The following is a 17443-nucleotide window of genomic DNA, read 5'->3' on the forward strand; positions in this document are numbered from 1 at the left end:
GACAAATGCAATCTTGAATTATATCTACTTATCTATACTAGAGAATTTGTAAAGGTGGTACACTTATTCTCCTTTCGGGGTCCAAATGATTAAGCCTAGCTAACCAAGGTATACCCGGAAGAATTCACTTATAAGACTTATAGAGCTTCACATTTATGGACGACAACCTCTCTGCGCTTGATGCCAATACTTGTTCTCCTTTCGAGACACAAATGATGGAAGTTATCTCATGAAGGTGGAGTTTGTCTTCAAACTTCTCCTTACGCACGTTAGCCATATCCTTGCTACTTGCCCTCTCGAGTAGTTGACTATATACACTGGCCAAGTGATGAAAATAACTCAGCTAATGCAATAAGGATTATAGGTTAAGCTTCTTAACAAGAACTTATCACAACCTTAAACTACGAATAACACATCAACAGATGAAAAGTAAAGATGTGATGGATTGAAAAGGTATAAACAGGTAATATATATTAAAGAATGCTGGTCTTCGGCCATCGTACAATATGAACAACATAAATTACACAAAAATGAAAAAATGGAAAGAAAGAGAGCATGGACAAGATTACAAGTTAGGGGGAGGAAGTGGAACATGGACTCTTATTTGTTCGAACTCTAATCTTTCACTTATAGTTTAATCGAAGAAGAAGAAGAAGAAGAACTTTACAGACGGTGGAAAGGCTAATCCTTTCCACCTTTCTCTAGGTTTGGCCCATTTAAGCTCGTTGTTATGAATAGTGTAGAAAGAGGCTTTTTATACACCGTTTTTGGGCGGGAAACTATTCTTCTGGATATGTCGGCACCGAAAGCAGCCTCTGTCAACACGTCGCATCAACTCCAACTAGCACTTTTGTCTTCTAGTGAACCTCTTCTCGCGTTCTAATATGGTCTTCTCGCTTAGTCTTTGCGCGAGTTCTTCTGCTATTTGCTAGCTTTTTTTTTTTTTACATTGATAACTTGTAGAAATAAAAGTTATTATAGCCTTTTAGGTAGAATAGTGGGACCAAAAACGCATGTTAAGTGTGCTAAAACGTGTAGCTTATGTTGCAAATACACAATTATTTATAAATACATTTTACATAAGTTTCATGCCTGTTTTACCCCATTTTTAGTGTCTAAGCGCATGATTATTAACAAAAGAGTAAGCTAGCAAATCACAGAGGAACTCCTGTAGAGACAAGACTACTGAAGACCAAATTACCACGTGAGTAAAGTTTTGCTAAAAGACAAAAGTGACAGTTGAGAGTGATATGACTTGACGAAAATGATAGTTTTCGATGCTAACATGTCCAAAATGATAGACTTCCCACAAAAGATGCCTATATAAGAATCTCTATCACAACCAAATAAAGAAGGTTTGTATGGGTCATAAAGACTAGACGTCTACATTGACTGGTCATCCCTAGAGAGTTGGTGGCAAGAACTAGCCTTACCACCATTTGTAAATTTCATCTTCATCTTCTCTAGTCAGTCTGTGGAGTGAAAACTTTTAGTTTGAGTGAAGAAGATCTCATCCTCATCTCCCCCTAACTTGTATTATCTTCATTCTATTTTCTTTCCATTTTTATATTTCTTTATATTGTATGTGTTCATATTGTACAGTGACCAAATGTCTTTATTCTTTAATACAATGTATATTTATACACCTCTCAATCCATTCAACTATTTACTATTTGTTTGTCTTTCTGTTATTTGTAGTTTAAGTCTATGATTCATGCTTGATAAGGAGTTTTACTAGCTTATAATTCTTATCGTGTTAGTTGAGTTATTTCCATCGCTTGGTCAGTGTATGTTGCAAACTATCCGAGAGGGTAAGCATCAAGGATGTGGCTAACACACGAAAGAAAGTGTTTTCTCACCATAGCGAGATGACTTCTATCATTGGTATCCCGAAAGGTGAACAAGTGTGGACAAAAGGCATCGAGAGGTTGTTGTCCTTAAATGCGAAGCTCTATAAGTAATATAGGTAAAGACTTCTAGATATACCTTAATTAACTAGTCTTAGTCATTTGGATCTCGAAAGGAGACCTAGTGTGGTGTTCAATGACTCTGAGAGGAGCACACGTTAATCATAAACTAGTCTAGCGAGTTATATCGCATTGAGGTGGTTGCATAGCTTATATTCGTGTGATAACCTTAGATCCTTCTTCATCCTTCTCGCAACACAAATTAGTGCACGCCCCTTCTATGCCACCTTCATTCTTTCAATCACCTCTTTAAGTCATCTTTACAACTTCTCTAGGATACTTAGGTAGTTTTTATTATTTTTATATTTTTTTAAACTTATTTGTCATAATGCCTAGTTAACGACTAGACCCTGGAACTAAGCTTTGATATTAATTCCCTGTGTTCGACCTTGGTTCATCCGAGAAACCTATTGTTTTGCTTACACTTGGACAAACAATAGAAAAACTTGCACAACAAGGACTTGAAAATAGGTGGTGGGGAACATTAGGAGCATTTTGCATGTAATGATCATGTCCACTCCCATATTGAAGAGAATACTGGAAAATATTTTACATCTAATGATCCGTATTCAATGACACGTCATCACACCATAACATACAAACTACCGCAAGGTCATACAGTTTGGGCTTTGCTAAATAAGTCTGTGCATATTGATTATAGACAAAAAATTTACAGTATTGTTCTTAAAGACGACACAAATTATTCCACGTCAAGTCCAATGAAACACAATCTCAATTTCGAAACAATTACATCCACGAGCAATACATTTTTGGGTGAGAGTTTCAAGACCAACACAATCATTCATAAACCTGCATTAAGACACTAAAAACACCATAAAGTAGGCATATAGGCTTATGTAAAGTGCATTTCCAAATATTTATGTTTTCAACATATGATAAACGTTTTGACACTTTTACTATGCATTGTGGTCCTATTATTTTATAAAAAAGGTCATAATTGTTGAATCAGTATGACAACCCTAGAGGGTCGGGGGTGAATATGGTTTAATTTAACAAATAAGCCTAAATTAAATTAATTTGATAGTTTTTAAATTAAATAAAGAAACTTTTTAAAATATGTTAAATAACAAGATTGAAAAATATATGCAAGAGTATGAAATCAAACTTAGCCAACAAGAATATGTAACTAAAAATAAATGCAAAGATAATTAGAAAAAAGTTAGAGAAGAAGACACCGTAATCTTATAGTTGTTCAGTCAAACTCGACCTACATCCACTTTTTCAAGCACCTCTTGGGATTTTGATTGAAAATCTTCTTTTTAACTCTTTCCACGGATTAGAGTCGAACCACTACTTACTCCTTTTTTGGGCTCAAGAGCAAAGTCAATTCTTTTCACGAGTTAGGATCCAATTGTTACAATATGTTGAAATATTAAATCACACAAAAGAAAAATTCTCTAAAAGAGTAATTATACAATTTGAAGCTCACAAATATTTAATCATCACAATACAATAAGAATTCTCAAAGACAATATGAAAATAATAAAAATTAGAAGCTTTATTGAGTAACAATGGCGGCTGTTGCACTTTTTGAGGATTGTAAAGTTGAATAAAGTTGTTAAAAAAATTTGGAAAAAAAAGAAGTATTTAAAAAGAGAGAAAAGATATTGAAATCTAAAATCACTTTGGATCATTCGATGTAAGTAAAAGAAAATTGAATGTTAGACACATCACAAATAATAATATAATAATATGTCTTATCAAAATAATTTGTTTGAAGTCCAATAAAACAAGATCACAATATTTTTAAAAAGGATAGTGGTAAATTTAACAATTAGATTCAAAATAATTAACTATATAAATCATACTAGTCTATAGCAATAGTTTTAAAATAATATAATAATACATTTTTTAAAAAATAATTGGTTTAAAGTCCAATAAAACAAATTCACCATTTAAAAAAAAAATAGCTGTGAGACATAAAGATTAATAATAATATTAAATTTATTTTCTTTTTAAAAGCGAATAAAAAAAGTCACACGTGTTACTTCTTTATTGCTACGAGAGATTTTCTCTAATTAGTTCAAATTTGATTAGTTGACCGTCACGTCACCATCTTGAATATTTTTCCGTTAACTTTTTAGAGCAATATTTTCTTTGTTTGGACTCCGATTTAGATGATTCAAAAGGCATCAGAATTATTGTTCCGAGTTCTACATTATGGATTATTCAAAATAATAAAATTGTCAATAAAAAATTCAGATTTGTTATCATCATCTTTTCTTCTACCGTCAAATCAACTTTTATCTTTCCAAAATAATTATATTTTACAAAAATCAAATCTTCTCTCTTTATTAAATCTCATCAAATTCAATCAACTTTATTTTTTTACAAAAATTATTATACTTTTACAAATAATTATATTTTTTCAAAATATTATTATTTTCTTATTCTTCCTAAACAAATATCTCATCTCAAAATAATTATCCTATCACAAATTTATTTTTGTCTTCTCTACAAAATATAATATATCTCCTAAATAATTATATTTTAACAAATATAATTATCTTTTCCTTTTCCACAATAATTGTATATATATATATAACATATAATTATCAAATCTTCAACAAGATTTCCACTCTTCTAACTTAATTAAATAACATCCAAATTATTTAATAAATTTCAATTTTCATAAAACCAAATAATTTTCACAATTTTACTTAAACCTCGTAACATACCATTAAATCAAATTCTTAACAAACACCATAAATTCAAATCTTCTAATTAATTAAATATTCATTCAATAAAGATATAATAAATTTCAATGTCCACAAAATCAAATTATTCTCATTACGTGAAATCAAAATAACGCCCAATAAGTTAAATATAATTAAACAAAACTAACATAATTAACTCCAAAAATTATCTTAATTTTTGGAACGTGTCAATTAGTTTATATTTTTCATATCTTCAAATAAATTATTTTGTATTGCAAATTTAATTAGGATATTTGGTTTCTTAAATTCGATCGCATTCATCTTTACATATATATGGTAATATTTTTATATATACGTTAAGATTGTATAACGTTAATGTTATTTTTCAAATATGAAAATAAATATTCAATATTATCTTTAAAATTATATAACGTTAATATTATTTTCAAAATATGAGAATAAATATTCAAGATTATCTTTAATTTTATTTTATTTTTGTCGTGCTTATATTTGAAACTTATTTGATTGGTGTATATTTAAATTATTTTTATATGAATTTTATTAATTTAAAAATTTTATATACAATGAATTATATATATTAAGTTCACTTAAGACAAAGTTTATAAATGTTATGTATAATACTTAATTACTTCTAACCCAATTTTTATTTAATGCACTTGAAGTTACATAAATCAGTTAGTACTCATTGTTTTTACTCTACATCAGTAGTTGCACATATCAAAACAAATGTGCGCTTGCAATAAAAATTTGAGAGAGAAAGTTTGAAACATTAATATTAGATATCAATCATATGAGCATATTTTTCTATAAAAAAATGGTAAATTTCAATCAAATAATTTATTGTTCACTGAAGTGAATGTTGCAATGTTTAGTAATTTAAATAGTAATTATGTTAATAGAAAAGAAGTATTTATTATATTACAACCTCGTATATATTTACATGAGAATTTTATTTTCTAAATATGTTTGAAAAAATGTGCAATAATCTTGTACTGGTGGTACATTAAGAGTCTATTTAAAAAATTAAAATTCTTAATGATTGTTCACACGAGGTTTCGGAAAAATGTAATTCGTGGAATTGAAATTTGTATATTGATGAATATTGTGAATACAATTTCTAGTATTTTACTTCTTTGATGCTTTCTCTCGAATACAAGTTAAAAACGTAGAACTTATTGGTCTTCAGTCTTCAGAATGTTGTAGTTACAAGTTGATTTGACCTTCGATCTTCTGGAATCCAAGGAAAGTTCAATCTTCCATGTCTTCAATTTTTCAGAAGTTGTTGATCTCGAGGTTGGTACAGACTTGCACGTCTTGAGAGCTTGTGTAGAAGTTTGAATATTCAATTCTTCGGTACTTTAGAGCTTCAATTCTTCCTTCAACCAAAGACCTCTTAAATGAATGACAAATGTCTCTATTTATAGAGAATTTCATGGACTTTAGGTGGGCTTGAGTCTATTTTCCTGATGGGCTTGGACTTGGGCCAAGTTGTCTGTTGGGCTCGGACTTGGACCCATTTTCTTGATAGGCTCGAGCCCCCTTGTTTGGCCCGATTTTTCGTCAAGGACTTGAATTGGGTTGGATATGAGAAAACTTGACTACCCAAATCCAATCAAATTATAATCATCACAATTTTGCTGTGATGACGTGACATTATTTAATTAGTTGAATTTTTTTGTTCAACAATGATGAAAAGGATAACGATGTATGAAAAAAAAAACTTTGAGAATTTATTTGTCATAGCATTCATTTTAACCTCTTGTATATGATATTACTTGGATGTTACAAGTTCGTTACAATCTCTCAAAGACATGATTATTCTTTTTGTATATGAATTAGATATTTGGATTTATTTTCAATCTCCTCAAGATAAATAAGAATAATTAATATGTATGTTTTGCATATAATACATCTATTCATATTATATTTAAAAGTCGATAATATGTCCAAAATTGAAATGGTGGAAGAGAAAAATGAAGTATAATATTAAGTTATGAAGACTTGATAGTCTTGATTAAAAATTTTGGAAGAGAATATTATTTTGTCTAAATGAACAAAATTTATAATTGATATACTTTATTCTCTTGTAACAAAATTTTAGTAAATTTGAAAGGTATGCAATATCATCTTGAGAGATTTATAATAAGAGTAATATATGATAAAATATCACTATATATAATCAATCTTCCACTGAAAGTGCATATAGAAAATTTGTGTACTATGCAACAATGAACACGAAGTTTATTGATCCAAATATAATTTTATTTGACATGATCAGTCATTTTGGGTTATTAGTGAAATTAACTTTTGAAAAAATACATTGACATCTATTGAAGAACTAAAAGATTATTTCACGTAATGAATTGTCACGGTGTTTTGTTCTCAAGAGATTAATTAATTATCAAACTTTCACTAGCGCCGAAAATTGAAATTCAATCTCACATACTTTTGGAAGAGATTCATGGTTTATTGATTTTTGTTGGTGCATCCTATTGATGGTCATAGATATACTTATTATTTTGTTTTAAGAATGCTAGTGAATTTGCATCTCAAACATTCGTAAATTGATTGGGATAAGTATCAACATTTTGTAGCTTATGTTTGAATAGCAAAGTTTCTAAGTCCGTTGAGATCATGTTTAAAATAATGGAACAATTAAAGTCTTTCTTGAAATTAATATCATATGCATATAAATTAACCCCTGATGGGTGCTGTATTTACTGTAGAATTTGCTAGTGTTCATAAATGTGACAAATTTTCCAAAATTAGGGGAGAAATTAAGAAAAAATTGAAAAAATAAATTGCATGAAATGCATAAGTATTGTCTCATTTTGATCATCATACAGATTACTTTGAACTAGAAAGTTCAAAAGATTACTCATTTGTACAATGTTACAAATCAAATATAGATGCATTTAAAAATATTTACAATTGAAAGAAAGTGACCAAGTTATAGTGGTTACAAAGACACCATCTAAGAATGATATCCTAGTGCAATAAGTTATCACTACTACATGCTTGAAGCGTGATAGACAAATGAGTTCCAAAAATAAATATCCTCAAAGAAGCAGTCAATTAATGTCTCACTTAAGAATATGGATATTCTAGAAGAAAACTTGAATACGAGTACCCATAAGACTCTTAAAAGAAATAGGATAGTAAAGAGATCTCAATAAAATTATATATCATATCAAGAAAAAGATGGAACCATACTTAAACAACTTGACAATATTTTTGCATACAATGTTGCTCACGAAAATAAGTAATATATACTTAGACATATTGAACAATATTGCGACAAAGAAAGGATTGACTTATGTGAAAAGAAACAATCCAGTCAAAATAAATTTACTTTTCAAATCATGAGAACCATTAGTTCAAACATTAGAGAATCCCACATGTATTTGTAATAGGAAAAAAAAGTAGAATGAGAGTGAATTATATAAACCAAGACACGCATTCCACAATAATATTGTAAAGAACAAATATTGGTATATGGAGAGACACACATTCATTTTAACCAACAAAAACCTAACGGTGTATCTAATTATTACGAATAGTTCCGACGTTCATGTTTATGCGTCAGGGAAAATACCTTCCCCTGACGTTCATTGAGATGCGTTGGAAAACACTAGCTTCTATCGGCGTTCGTTGTTTCGACGATTTCTCCTACGTCGGCAAAGTTTCGATTTCTTGTGATGCAAAACTATTTAGGTAAACCATAATCATTCAACATTGATCTAGCAAATTCTTGCAAAGTATGATTTTTCCTTTCAACCACACCATTTTGTTGAGGAGTTCTTGAAGAGGAAAAATTATGGAAAAAACCATTTTCTTCACAAAAAGCTTTAAAAACATCATTATCAAATTCTTCTATGCGATCACTCCTAATTTTAGAAATAAAAAATCTTTTTTCATTTGGAACTCTTTTTGTAAAACTAATAAAACTTTTCAAAGCATTATCCTTATGTTTTATCATCAAAAATCAAGTAAATCTAGAAAAATCATCAACTATCACAAATGCATAATAATTTCCTCCATAGCTAGCAATTCTAGAAGGGCCAAATAAGTCCATGTGTAAAAGTTGTAAGGGTTTTTAGATTTGAAAGAAGACTTAGTTTGCTTACCCATTTGACAAGCATCACAAACGTTGTCTTTTTCAAATTTAAAATTAGGAAGACCTCTAACCAAACAATTTGATGTTTAATTGAATTAAATGTGAATAAAATAAAATAAAAAATCTAAAAGAAATCAAGAAATAGGAAACAATTATCAAACACATTTTCTGTTTCTATTTCTTTTTTCAAGAAACAAGAAACAAAAACAGTTATCAAACACAATTATGTTTATTAATCTAAAAAAAGAAGGAACATGAAATCAGGAACATGAAACAGGAAACAAGAAACAGAGAACAGGAACGTTACCAAGCGAGCCTTAAATAACATAAATTTTTATAATTTTTTTTATGTATAATGTAAGACATATATATTTTTTTAATATTTAATTGAATTAGATGTGAGTCGACATACGTTTAAGGTAGGACATTACTAATAAAACAAGAAATAAGAAACAAGAAACAAGAAATAGTTATCAAACATATTTTCTGGTTTTGTTTCTTTTTTTCAAGAAACAAAAAACAGAAACAGAAACAGTTATCAAACAAATTTTTGTTTCTTGTTCTAAAAAAAGAAGAAACGAGGAACAAGAAATAGAAAATAAGAAACAGGAAACAGGAAATGAGAACGTTACCAAACGAGCTCTAAGTGATTAGGTGTAAGCACGTTAACAAGATAGTTAAAGTCCTTAGGCGCTTTTTTAAGCAAGAAGGTAAGCGGAATCTCGAAATAGATATTGATCTTGCGCGGCGAGATAAAAGACATAATGCAACTAAGGTGGGGATCTCGAGCAATCATGACGAATCTTGGGCAAGATTGAGAACAGAAAGTTAATCCCGAGGCTATCTTAGTGTTTTTCCGGCCGAGATTGAAAGGAAAGAGAAAAAAATATAAAGAGATCTCGGGCCATGTAAGTCCTATTCCAGTCAAGACTAGAATAAAAGAAAGGAAATTAAAGGAATCTCAGTCAATATTGGGCACGAGTACGACAGAGATTGAAAATCAAAAGAAGAAATTGAAGGATCTGAGGGCTATCTCTGGATGTATTTAATCGAGATTGGAGAAAAGAAGGATTTAATTTGGTGGTCTCAGAATGATCTCGAGCCAATTTTGGCCCAGAGCTTTGAAGATTAAGTCTTAGGTGAAGTTTAATCCAGGTGTCTTAAGTAAATTTTATGCACTTTACAGCCAAGAAGGAGGTGGATGGGGAAGTTTGTGAGTTTGTGTGAAGGAAATTAAACGTGGTGTCAATTTATTTTCATGCAATACTTAGTATAAATAGGCAATTTCAGTTAAGGTTTTTCACAATTCACTCAAATCACTCTCAAAGATCATAATTGAGTTGTTTTCTAAGGAAGGTTGTCAAGAAAGAAGTAAAGGAAATTTCACCAAGTGTGGTGAGTGATTTTAAATGTTTTCTATAATGTTTTATTAAGCATGGTTTCTAAACTTTTATTCAAGTCATGTTTTAAATGTTAAGATATTGTTTTCTATTACGTAGACAAACTTAAATGTTTTACAACTTATTTATCAAGATACGATGTGATTGATTGTTATGATTATGGATTAAGAAAAAGGGTATAAGTTATTATGCCTTAGAGGAGGAGGATAATAGTGAAAGTTGTTTTCTATCGATTGTTCTGTCTTAGGACGAAGAAGTTTAAATATTGCCAATGGCTATGGATCATGTCTTACAAAATATCCATGGAATGTTGCCAACAGTAAATGTTATGTTATGAAATGACATTTCAATGTTAAATGTTTCTTAAGCCAAGATTTATGCTAAATTATTTATGAAAACATGTTTTATAAATCGTCACTCACTAAGTCTTTCGATTTATTATTTCTAAATGTTCTCTCTCTTTCCAGGTACAGATTGTGTTGCTCAAGGTGCTACATTTACTACTACCAGGCCAATATAATATAAATGTTAAAGGAATTATTGAGATGGAAATGAGTTATTTGTATAAAAAAGTTTGGTAAATGTTACGATTTTCATTGTAAAATATTTTATTTTATAGAGGTATTAGAGTTATAAAATCGTTTTATAAAATAGATTGTATCTTAGTTTTGTTTTTCTTTAACCTAAAGACTTACACTTGCAAATTGTTGAAACGTTTGAGGTTAAAGGTCGGTTGGTATCGTTCAAAAGGAGAATGATATCGATTGATAGCACACCATCTCTTGAGTCTAGAGTAGGTGATCGAGAAGGGGTGTGACAAAATTGATAAAAAAAAAATCTAAATGCCAAATGAGTTTGGTTAATTGCTATTGACCTAACTTCTATTTCTAAAGGTAAGAGATTTAATCTTAAGGTTAATTATAAAAAAAATACACCCCTCGACTTTGCAATTTGTGTCAAAAATGCCCATAAACTTTCAAAAGTTAAAAAACATACCCTCAAACTAAAAAAAATGGTTAAAAATAACCTTATGGTTTGTTTTGGAAGGAAACCATAAAGTTTGTTTCAATAATATCTCTAAACTATTAAAAGTTTGAAAAATACCCTTAAATTTAAAAAAGAGGTTAAAAAAATCACTCTTACAATTAGTATATAAATTAAAAATGTTAATATAAACTTCAAATTAAAAATATTTTTATCGTTGGTATAGTGATAAAATTATTTGAAGTTTTCTTTAGTTTGAAAAGAATTAGTTTAAAAACAAATTATATTGGGCTCGTTTGGTAACAAATTGGTTTTTTAGTTTTCTTGAGGTTTTTTTTTTAATTAGTCGATTCTAAGTTAGTGCAAGCCACGACTGATAGTGTTAAGCTGACTAGAGAGAATCTCAAGATAGCCCAAGACCAATAGAAGAGTTATCTAGATAAGAGACTTAGAGTTCGAGTTTGGAGATTGGGTTTTTCTAAAATTATCTCCATGGAAAGCTGTTCTTCGTTTCAGAAAGAAAGGTAACCTGTAAGATATGGGTTGGGTTGTCAGATTATATTATTATTATTATTATTTCGTCTCTAAATTTTAATAATTGTAAATAGAAGTCATCAAGCATAAATCAAACATATGTTTCACATCAAGTTAAGCAAAAAAAAAAAAACTCTAGAAACTCATAAGATTTTTAACTTTTATTAAATAAATAAATAATAATAAAATATGTAATATATAGTAGAATTGTCAAAAATAGCAAATTTGACCAAATATTTACAATATATAGCAAAATTTTCAAATTCTATCAATAATAGACATTGATAGGCACTGATATTTTTCTATCAGTGATATTGACAGAGAGTGAAAGGAATCTATCAGCGGCTATCATTGATATAATACTATTTTTTGCTATCGCTTGTAAATATTTTAATTTATTTTGCTATTTTTAAAAATGCCCCTAATATATATAAATATGTTATATTAATTTGGGTTGGTTGGGTCGACCCGAATTTTTCAACCCTCCAACCCGAGACCGCCAACCTGAAAAAAATCAAAATTTTTAACCCAACACAATCCACTTTTTAAACTAATCTAACTCAACCTATATTATGGATTGGTTAGTTCGGGTTGTCTAGTTACTTGGGTCATTCTTACACCCGTACAAGAAAGTATGAGTTTCTAGCTAGAGATTTTCAGTATTTAAGCACAAGCTAAGTTAAGTTTGAACTTTAAGTATGGTTATAAGTAAAGCATATTTTAAAGTTTTCATGAGTTTTTTAGATTTTTATTAATCGTATGCCTGAGATAAGCCCAAGGTTAGTTTATTACATGTGCATATAGCATGAGATCCTGATCATGTACCACCAACGTGATAAAGACCATGCGACAAGGATGGTGAGAGAAGAGATTCCTGGTAATACAATATGTATTTCGCTAAAGGGAATATGAGTGAGACCCTGATTCGGAGAAAGCAAGTCCTACTGAAAGAAGATCTTTGTTGAGAAGTTATTTTAGACAAGTGTGTTTGGGGCATCTGTAAGAAAGGATGTGAAAAGAGAAAAAGCTACGCGAAGAAGAAATGCTCAAGTCTGAGATCTATCACGTGGAGGTAAACAACGCGATAAGAATAGCTAGCGAGGAAGAAGTTTGCATTGGAAGCCAAGAGTTAGACGTTTAGAGTAGTAAAGGAAGGAGATCAAGTACCTACGCCCAAGAGAAAGAGGTGAGGGAGTAGATTTTTGTTGAGATGACTTGACAACTCGTTGAGGAAAGTAAATATCTGATGCTTTATGAGCAGATAAGGAGAGTCAAATGTTAAAGAGTTTAGCTTCTCAAGGAGATAAGGTGTGCGTCTCAATGAGAAATCAAATTGCCATTGATGTTCAGACCACGTGTCAGGTGTGGCATTGGCTGCATGAAGCGAAAGAATGGCGAGGAGACACGTGTAAAGCATGGAAGTGACCTTTGGACGAGAAGGTCACTATAAATATAGCTAAAAATCAAAGAAAATGTAGTCGGAGGGAGAAGAGGGGGAGCGAGATTTTCTAATGAAAAAGGAGAGGAAGCCCTAAACTTATCTTCAGGATGGGTCGTTGGATGTTCGAGTTAATGGAAGAAGTGAAACCTTTACACCTCGAAGTACCCAGCCTTAAGAAGCAATGTCTAGCGAGATGAAAATGAATGACTTTCATTGCTACACAATGAGGTGAGCAGGCAAGACGTCAAGGTTAGGATAAAAAAGGCAGTTGTTAAGCGAAGGGAAAGTACCAGTGCCAAGAGAGTTCAAAAGTTGTATTTTTAATGTCTAAACTTGTAAAAATGTTAAGTTAATAAAGAAGTTTTGTATTCCTTCTGCTGTGTTATCTGTGTCTATCAAGTAATTAATTACAAGGTTAAAAGAGAATGCAATATTATAGACACGTTAGTTAAGGTTAAGTTGTAATATTATGTGTCCTTGCAAAAAGAAAATGGTGTTTAAATTGAGTGAAAGGAGTCAAGATATTCCACTTACTAGGCCTTTAATGCATTACTCTGTGAGGAGTATGCAATAAAGGTCTAGGCGGCATGCCTCCACTTGGTTGCGAAAGGTGACTTTAGGGCGATGAATGACATACGGGGATTATTTCATTGTTAATGTTGAGTTTATTCCATGGCAACAATACTGTCAAGAGTGCTGGGCGTGTCCCACTATGACAAAGATGATGGGAGTACTAGGTGTGCCCTACTACATCATATAGGTTATTGTTTAGCTAGACACGTTGGGAGTACTAGGCATGCCCTACTACAATGTAGAAAAGTCATGCTAATTACTTTTAAACATGAGTTTCTTTGTGTTGGGTTTTATGTGCTAAGACTCGTAGATAGTAAATAGAATCCATTGACCATTATTAATAAAATGTTATTATTATAATTTCAATAAATGTTATTGATTATATTATAAGTTTTGTCTTAAGAACCTAAATCTAATAATCTAACATCTAAGTTGTTTGATGAGTCTTGAATAGTATGTAGAGACATATATGGATCAATGTTCGAGATATAACTTAAAGGATCTATAGTATAGGGATAAGGTTGGGTACCTTATCCTAGTAACACTATGCATACGGCTCACTTTGTATTTGATACAAATGCAATGATTCAATGCGTTTGTGTAGGTGACATGCGAGTGAAGGTATCCTATGCAATGAGTTTGCATAAGACCGAACCACGAATAGTAACCACTAGATTTAACTTCGTTAACTAGTTGTGTTCTTATTTCATTATGATGACCTAAGTAATTTACTCTAATCTTGAGTGTATTATGAACTTCTGTTTGTGAAGGGGCTGTCTTTTGATTTGTACGGGTGAGAGTGACCAAATTTTTGACTCAATATGCTTATCATTTTGGGGACAAGACTGAGTGGGGAGCTATAAACATAATCACACGTACAATATGTAATTCACTCATTTTCGACTTTAGAGTAAGTAGATGAGTGTTTCCTTAAATGGTGTCTCCGTCAAGACTAGAACAAAGGACCCTACCCTCTCTATGGTACATGAGAGATTTCTATTTAGTGGTTGGACCATAAACAAGTATTTAAGGACTAGAAGTAACTCAGGGGTAAAATAGTAATTTGACCCAATTGGTGTCACGAACATTTGTAAAGGACTAACTTACTGGTATTGGTCTATATTCGTGTACACAAAAATAAATCTACAGTTAGAAGAGTTCAGTTGTGAGTCTTTGGAAAGTGTACACACAGTTAACGAATATTGATTAATGTGGTTAATGAGTTTAGCTAATTAACCTCATATCGTTGTAGCTTATGATCTGTAGGTCTATTAGGTCCCTTTTCTAGCTTGTAAAGGGTAATGAGATTTATTTATGTTGGTTGTAATTTGAAATGTTTAAATTTACTTTGAGAATTAATATAATGTATGGTGATACATTATAATATAAAGTTTATATTTTAATTAAACTTTATTATATGAATTTAATTTTGGATATGATTCAAGATTAATTTATAAGAGATAAAATATTTGAATGAGTTCAAATATTAATTTAACGTGAATTAGATTCATATTAAAACTATAGGTTAAAATTTAATGCATATATGATACACATTCAAAGTATAGGTTATAAGAAAAATTTATATTTGAATATAATTCAAATTTGGATTAAATTAAATATACAATATTCAATTTTGAAATTAATTAATTGAAGAATTAATTAATAATTTAGTTTAATTTGATTGAATTAAATTAAAACTATAGACTATGTGAGAGATATTAATTTAAATATGATTTAAATGAAATATTAGTTAATTAATTATTTTGATTTTAATTTAGTCTATTAAGTTAATAAGGAACGTGGGTGGTTTTCCCACATTTCATTATTCTTTCAACTTCCCTCTTTATCAAACTTGAGTGAAGTGTACGAAATATACACAAAATGGTTATGGGATGATTTTTTGCGTACTACAATTCTCTCAACAAATTTTTTCCTTCCAATTGGTTTTCACAAACCAATCTCATCTTAGAGGATAGAGGGTTCTCCGAGTAGTGGTGCCCAATTTGATGTTTGGTAGATTTAAAGTCGTCAACAACGTGAGTTTTTCTTTCACTGTATTTCTGCAATCTATAATTTTTAAAGCATGCTTAGCCTTAGATTAGAAAATTGTTTATGTAACTATTGCTAATGTATGATATCTTTTAAGTTTCCAATTAAATTAATCTAAGGTATCTATAAAATCTTCTCTTGCAAAAGGCTTTAATCCCTTCACTTTGCTAAATAATTTATTTTGATACAGGAGGAGCATGTATTCCAAGGTAGTTAGGTGTTACCTTGTTTCTAGTACAGTAATCTCTACCACGATGGAGTCAACTAGAAATCATAACTAATCGAGACTATCATTATGTGTATTGAGTAATCTTCACCACAATGAAGTTAGATGAGTTGCTAAGCTAGTAGCCGAACAAGTAAGTGAAAGAGTAAAATTAAGAGATATCGTTTTAAGAGCTTGATTTCAAGATAACTATTTATGAACGTTTCTTTAAAACTAGGAAATAAAGTTTAAGTTATGTTTATTTATGTTTCCTTAAAACTAGTCACTCACTTGGCCTTCCAGCTTACTCTTTCAAAATGTATTCATTTTTCAGGTAATGGTCATTAACCTAGAGTTGAACTTACCATTTCCAGTCGTCCAATTTGTCTAACAGGTTCAGGTTGTTATTGTCCTCGGCGGACTTCTTTTCCATGTGACCTAATGGGATATGTACTTTTTTTTTTTTAAGAGTTTGGTGTAGTTAAGTTGTTTTTAATCAAAATTTTATTATTGTACGCTTGATAAGTTTTTTTGCTGTGTTTTTATTAGGGAAGTTTTCCCTTGATGTGTTGAACGTGAGTTGTAATAATAAAAGGCATTTAAGTGTAGATGGTCAGTATGTGTTGTTAGAGAGTCGACATATGCTGACTTCACACATTTTCTTGTGGCTATAGAGGATGCTAGGGACAGGTGTGACAATTTTCACATCCAAATTTCTTCAATTGTTATCTAGTTTTTAGTGAAAATAGTCTTAAACTTCTTATAAGAAAGATACTCCATCTTTAAAGAACGTGAGCTCCCCAATTTGTGAGACTCTTAAAATGTTGTATCTTTCCATTGAATAATGAATCACACGTAAGAAGAATGAAGAATGTCTCCAATACATGTAACACCTCTATTCTTCTAACACAAATCAGAACAACTACAATAAGATAATACAAATGTTGCTCTTAAGATAAACTGAACGACCAACACTAATTGAAGAACTAAGCATCTTTTAAATATGCATAATGGAATCACATTGAGCAACCTAGCTTCCATAGTAATCACACACTGAATAAAAGAAGATGTTGACCGAATAAACAAAAAAAAGACAACCACCGACAAAATAAAGTATCTTGCAGAATCAACATTTATGTAGACCATCATTTTTCAGAACAACAACAAATACAATATATTTATGATATCTGAAACCATAAAAAAATATTGTCAATCAAATAAAATCTAACTAACTTCAAAATAATTTATTACTATACTAACGATAAATACATTTTTAAATTGGAGTTATTTTTCCAAGGAGATATTATCAGTTTTAGTTCATATACTAATTCCAAGACTGGTTTTTTTAATTTTTTTGTTTTTTAAGGTCAAGGATATTCTTGAAAATAAAATTTAGGGTATTAAATTTGAGGGCTACTTTTTGTAATTAAGCCCAATCCTAATTATCACTAAGGGATAATTGCGAATTTAGTGT

The sequence above is a fragment of the Cucumis sativus genome, chromosome 4 (assembly GCF_000004075.3).
Source record: "Cucumis sativus cultivar 9930 chromosome 4, Cucumber_9930_V3, whole genome shotgun sequence".
Classification (NCBI taxonomy): Eukaryota; Viridiplantae; Streptophyta; class Magnoliopsida; order Cucurbitales; family Cucurbitaceae; genus Cucumis; species Cucumis sativus.